This window comes from Nicotiana tabacum, chromosome 3, assembly GCF_000715075.1.
Source record: "Nicotiana tabacum cultivar K326 chromosome 3, ASM71507v2, whole genome shotgun sequence".
Lineage (NCBI taxonomy): Eukaryota > Viridiplantae > Streptophyta > Magnoliopsida > Solanales > Solanaceae > Nicotiana > Nicotiana tabacum.
The window spans coordinates 184,710,632-184,717,658 of record NC_134082.1 but is presented as its reverse complement, the minus strand read 5'-3'; positions in this window follow the sequence as shown (position 1 = coordinate 184,717,658).

Below are 7,027 nucleotides of genomic sequence, written 5' to 3'. Positions count from 1 at the left end.
GTGATTTAATAAAATTTTAGAAACTTGTGTGTAAAAGTTGGACATTGATGCGGATATTCTCAGAATGGCCATTCCAAATCCTTATTCCATGCGATGGTCAACTTATTTATACACAAGTATGACATATGCAAATGTCTACTATGCATGTTGTATGAAGTGGACTTTTAATAGCACCTATTATGTAGCATTTTCGCCTCTAGTTCGAGAAATTTCTAAATTAATGTCAAGGCTTGTAACTCTTATCGTCTCAGCCCATCGATTTGCTAGCTTTGTAACACTATAAAGTGGGGGGGGGGGGGGGGGTTGCTATTCACTCAAAAAAGTGGGATAATTGCATTTTTGGGTAATTTCTTGCTTGCTTCAAAATAGTTAATTAAATACATACATGCTCTAAATTTAAAGGATTAATCGTTCAAGTAGTCACATATATATACTGTAAATTCCATGGATAAAAAGTATCAAGAATTCCTTCCAGTTTGGATTATTCATCCTCAACCAACAACTCAAAGGATAAGGACTATATGAGCTTCGACCAAATGAATGATCGTCTCAAAGTCTGAAAATAAAGAATTTGAATCTTGTTGGTATAACTCCTTCATTAATTGATTAGTTATGTTATTGCAATCATCCCAAACTATATGTCATGCAACACAACTTGTTGAGAGTAAAAATTATTTGTGATTCACACTCTACAACTACAAGGTAAAATCTTTACTACTCAAATCCGCCACCTCTCGCACCCCATCCTAATCTTTTTCGGCCATCGATCGCCTACCCGAACCAAGTGTTAGTATTTGCCCTGATTTTCTTTTCATATTAAGATTTTTTTTTCAAGTATTTAGTATAATTGATTTTTATTTTCCTAAAAAAATGTAAATCTCTTTTATATTTGACATTTTTTTTTAAAGGAAAAGGTTGCGGAGTTCTATAAATTGAGGATCTCTCCTCCATGTAACAACACAATAGCATCCATAATTAATGTAGTCGTTAAAAGAGTCTTATTTAGGGGAGAATTTATTCTCTCAATATTTTTTTAATTTAATAGATTATATTAATATAGGTTAATTGACCAGTATATCTCTTTTAAGATCTAATATTTTGTTATTTAATTTAATGTTATCAAAATTTACTTTTTTAGCTTCCGCATAACGTATTCTATTCTTGATCCCTTTATCCCAACACTAGTGGCACTGGAGAAGGACCCAAGTAGAAGTAGAGAGTGTTTGACTCAAAAGATGTTAAGATCTTTGGAACAAATCAATCAAAGATGAAGGGGTAAATCATAGTCAAACTTAATTGATACCAGATCGAGAGATTTGGTAATAATACATGTATAAGGGATGAAGAAAATATCAATGATCTCATTAAGATTCAATATCGCCTTCTTCCCCAGTCTTTGAGGAAGATGGATTATAATTGCTTTTTCTCTATGATCGAGGGATAGAGCTTTTGCTTCATTTTCTCCCTAGGTAAAATATGGAGAAGCCCACCCCCCACCCCGAAAGCCTTCCTGAGCTATATATATAGTCGAAACCTCTTCACCCCCACCGTGACTTGGCACGCTTGGGTCAGTGGTGCGTTCTGGCTGTGGCTCTAGGCATTGCGCTTTTCGATGTGTCGGATATCTTGGAGGAGAAATGAAGCGGACTCTATTGACTTTCACTACCTGATTGCTAAAAAGGGGTCATGGGCAACCTGGTCGTAGCGGTCAGATTTTGACCAATACAGTTAGTCCCTCCGTCCGTCGGGGTCGTCTTTTGTCGGGCTCGACGGACGGATCATGTTTGCAGCGTAGTCGAGAGGAATCTGACCCCCAATTTTCCATTCCTTAGTCGCGTTCAGTGGATTTTTTGGCGGAGTGGAGGTGTTCTTTCGATACTCGTGGACCATTGCGATAGTTTTGGAATCGAAACGCCGGTTGGCAATGAAGAGTTGGTTCATGTATGCCACCATTATGATACTCGTTCCTGGGAAACTAAAATGTTTCGTGCCCTATCAGATTCAAATGGCGACTCTTAGGTTTCGTGCTCGGGGAATTTATGTCTCTTATAAATATGGGAACTTGTCATTTGATTGATACACTTCATCATTCGTTTGAGAGGGTTCTTCAGATATCGCTTTTTCTAATACCTCGAATTCTTGCTCACCTTCTTGCTCACTAAAACCTTTCATCTTTTCTTCGTATCGCTTCTGTTGGACAGTTTCCTGCTAAGAATGGTCGGCGATTCTTCTCGTGATAATCTCCCTGCCTCTAATCCGGTACCAAAGAGTTCTGTTCAGATCACCGAAGAAGTGGATGCGGTAGAGGAAGAGGAGGTTCCCTCGGTAGATGAGATTCAGCCTCGCCACGGGAAGGACACGACTGACTTTAGTTTCGGCGATGGAGCGGAGCCGGAACCCGTCACATCCGTTGTGAGAGAAAGGGGAATTGTAGATTTGAGGGAACGGTGGGGAATCCCCAATTTTGTCGAGATGCAGCCGGCGGAGGGGGACGACAGAGTTCACTTCGACCGCCCCAGATATTGTGTGTTCTATGCCTACCCCTTCATTGTAGGGTACACACTTCCTCTTCCATGTTGGTGGTAGATTTCTGTCGTCACTACGAGGTCTGCCCTGCTCAGCTTTCGCCTTATTTGTACAAACTGTTTCTTATGCTGCTCAAGTATGCAGAACTTGTCGGTCCTGAGGTCACTTTGGGCCATATGCTTAGCATTTTTGCTCCACAACTTATTCGAGGTACGATGATTCACGCGCGTCCTCGGGGATCGAGGGGTCTGGTGGTGAAGATGGACGAAAAAACCAACCGTCGTTTCTATGAAAATTATTTTTATGTGCGGACCGAGCATATTATGGCGGACCCGACAAGATTCCCCGAGAGATGGAACTTTGCCTGTAAGTTGGCGTCTTTAATTAATGAAATGTTTGACCATTTTCCGCGAATGCCTAACTGCTATATTTTTCTGTAGCTGAGAGATTGTCCCTGGTGCCTGTCGATGGGATTTGTGAATGGGTGGAGGCCATTCTTTCCCACACAGTGCACACAGTGGGAATTCTCACCTGGTCAACTTTTCACGAGAGGTTTGGACGCAGGCCTCTTTCAAGTGAGATGACGTCCTTATCTACTGTTTTTCCTCTCTTCTTTTTTTGTTTAGACTCTTATGCATCGTTCGTCGTTGTCGGGGAGGGTGCGGAGAGCAAGGGCCCCTCAGCTAGCCTTTCGCCAGTTGGTCGCATCTGCTTGTCTTGTCGTTGTGCCCACTGTACGACCCTCGTCGAGGGTTGCTTCGGTCAAATCTGCGACCTTGGCTACTCCAGCGAGGGTCACTTCTCAGGACGAGGTCCCGACCAATATCGTCTGTCCTATGAATGAGTCACCGTCGACTGGAGAGGAAGAGAAGCCATCGAATAGACGGAGAGTAGAGTTTGAGACGGCACCCCCGACAGTGATTCGCCTGGACGACTCTCCCCCGACGAGCTCGGGAGAAGGTGTTATTGCGGCTCCTCCTGTAGGGGCGAAGCCAACTGTTGAAGTTGTTGGCGCCCGTGATCAATAATCAAAAACTCCAGCCACCGCCTTGGCTCAACCAGAAGTCCCTATTGTTACTGATGATCAACACCTTGTCGGGGTAGAGAACCAGACCTCTGGCGCTGCTGTTGTGACTTCAAATGTGCCCTCATCTTCCGCAGTGGATCGTGCTCCTCCTTCAGCAGCGGAAAGGGGAAAAGGTGTGGTGGTTAATGAGTATGAATCTGAGTCAGACCTGGATCCTAATGATGTTAGGATGTTCGAGGAAGGGTCTCGCTCATTCGGTGGTTCGTGCGGGGGGCTCGGCCTGTATTCTTTAGATCCCTTCAGGCGTTAGCCTCTTAGTGGAAGGGGAGGATCTAGTGCCGCAGTTCAGCCTGTTATGTTCAAAAGCTGAGGATGAGTCCCTTCGGGATACCCCTGATGCCGAGTTGAGGGATGAGGTGGTCGTCATGGGCTTGAGGGTACGTTGCATTTGGTTCTTGCTTTAATCTTTTCCCTTGTTCGAAAGCATTAGCTTAACCCCATCTTTATGATTTTCAGACATACATGGTGGAAGTGGAAAGCATTCGTAGGGCCAACGTTCGGGTAAGGATTTTCTTGAAGATGTTGGAGAAGTATCGTCGCTACCATGAAAGATGTCGCGAGATGCACGAGTGGCTGAGGACGGATCCCCGCGACCAGGCTCTTGGTGAGGAGTTGGAGAAAAGGGATCAGGAATTGATGCAGACGATCCGTAGCAAGAGCGAACTTGAAGAGCAACTCCACATCAAGTACGGGGAGCTTGAATTGGGTAAGGGGATCGCTGCAGAGTGTGAGCATTTGCAGGGCAAGTTGAGGTCTATGCAGTTAGAGATGGACCAGAACTTAGTCTGAGTCGAGGTGATGAGTGCAGAGTGGAGAGGGAAGTTAACTGCGATGGAGAGCAAGGTTGCTAGTTTAGAGAATATTGAGAGAGCCTGGTCTGAGGCTTTGGCGAGGGCGGCGACCCTGGAGGACACTATCCACGTTCTGCAATCTGAACAGGAGTCGGAGAGAGCGACAACTACTCTTATGGAGGCGAGGCTCAAGGAGCGGATTAACACGATTGATCAGGAGGCTTTAGTTCTAGGAGATCGGGTTGCGGCCCTGGAGGCAGAGAATGGGCGACTAAAGGCTCAGGTTGAATCATCTCCCGCTGACGTTCCCCTCCAAGTGCATGAGCTCTAGGTTTATGCCGAAGCCCAGCGAGACATATATAAGGGTTTGTGGGAAGCAGGCACCGTGGCTGAGGCTGCTTATGAAGAAGCACGAGCAAAAGCTCGTGAGGCTTACATCAACTGTGGATACGATGCGGCGACGTCTGAAGCTAATGGGGGTGAGGATGGTGATGATGATGAACCTCGTAGAGATGGTGATGACGCCGAATAAAGAATGTTGTCTTTCATTTTTATTTTTGTTTTGTTCGTTGTTTGTCTTTTGTTCGTCTCCCTTTTTTTTATTGGTTGGCCTGGGCCATATGTAGGCGGTGGTAGCCGCGCTATGACTTTGCATAAATAAAAGTTGTCTCATTCTATATTTGCTTTGTACCTTTTTTTGTTTATCTCAACTGTTCGTGGCTGTGGTGCAAGAAGAGATTCGTCTGACGAGTCCCGATTCTGAAGGGTGTTATTTCGAACTCATCGAAATAGCATCCCATAGTTGTTCAATTGAGGTCAAACCTTCCTTTTCCCGATGGTGAAGGCCCTTGGCCTTAGAGGGTGTTATTTCGAACTTATCGAAATAACAACCCGTCGTCCTTTGATCGATGTCGAACCTTTCTTCCCCTTTTTTTGATGGCGAAGGCCCTTGGCCTTAAAGGGTGTTATTTTGAACTTATCGAAATAACAACCCGTCGTTGTTCGATTGAGGTCGAACCTTTCTTTTTCTGATGGCGAAGGCCCTTGGCCTTAAAGGGTGTTATTTCGAACTTATCGAAATAACAACCCGTCATTGTTCGATCGAGGTCGAACCTTTCTTTTCTGATGGCGAAAGCCCTTGGCCTTAAAGAGTGTTATTTCGAACTTATCGAAATAACAACTCATCGTTGTTCGATCGAGGTCGAACCTTTCTTTTTCTGATGACGAAGGCTCTTGGCCTTAAATGATGTTATTTCAAACTTATCGAAATAACAACCCATCGTCGTTCGATCGAGGTCGAACCTTTCCTCCTTTTTTTTATGGCGAAGGCCCTTGGCCTTAAAGGGTGTTATTTGGAACTTATCGAAATAACAACCCGTCATTGTTCCATCGATGTTGAACCTTCCTTTTCCTAATGGTGAAGGCCTTTGGCCTTAAAGGGTGTTTGTGAGCACGTGATTTTTGTTTTGCGCGACAATCGCTCCAAAAGAATTAAAAAAAAAGAATTTTTTTTGTCCTGCTGTACAATTTTTGGATTTCTGTACGGCACTTTGTTGATTTATTTGTGACTTTTGCCCATTTTTATTTTTATTTAAAACAGAATACAAAAAATGTGTGTGTCATGCATAATTCGAACCGTAATCCGGTCGTTAAATAGAAAATCATAAATAGGCATCTTCGTCCGTGATTTTGTTTTGTTTGATTTTACCTGTTTTGAAATATTTTAGTGTGTGTGCAAATAATTGTATTGAGTGTGTATTAAATTTTAATTTGATTTTTGCTTAGTCTTATTTTTAAAATAAAGAAGAAAAAGAAATAATAATAATAATAAAAAAAAATTAAAAAAATCTTCCTCTTCCGGATTGGGCCAATTTATTAAAATTGGCCCAAACAAACAGCCCAAAACCAGGCCTACCCGGTCCACACCAGCTAAACACCCAGAGCGTCCAAACGACGTCGTATTAATACAGGTTGATCTGGGCCGTTGATCTCAAATTGATCAACGGTCAAGATCGATTCCCCATAACCCACTAAGGAACCCGACCCGTCTCCCCCGGACCAACCCAAACCCTTTACCCTTGAAACGACACCGTTCCCTGTTAGTCGAAGGATCCTGGCCCTTCATTACACCTCATCCAACGGCCAGGATCCACCTACCCACTAACTATATAAACCCTTTACCATACCCTGCCCCCCTATCCAACACCCCAGCCTTCATCTTCACCAAACCCTTCCCCTTCAAACCCTAGCCGCCCCTATCTCTCTTCACCAGAAACCCGGCGGCATGAACGCCGGTGACCTTCACCTTAACACCCTAGAACCCCCTTGCCATCCTAAACATGGATCTGTTAACTACTTAACTCGAATCCCGTCCCACCTTCTCGAATCTTCATTTGAAGATTCGAGTCAAAACTCGATCTACACCGTTTAACCCCAGCTTCACACCAGACACTCCCTAGACCCCCCTCGTGACCAAACCATACTTGGTTTGGTCCGAATCTGATCAGGGAAGCATGAATCCCAGATCTGAGTTTTGGAACTTTGCGATTCTTCGTCACTGGTCCATATCCGTTCAAACCGAAGAGATTAAGGTCTAATGGACCTTAATCGAAGTGTTTCTCAT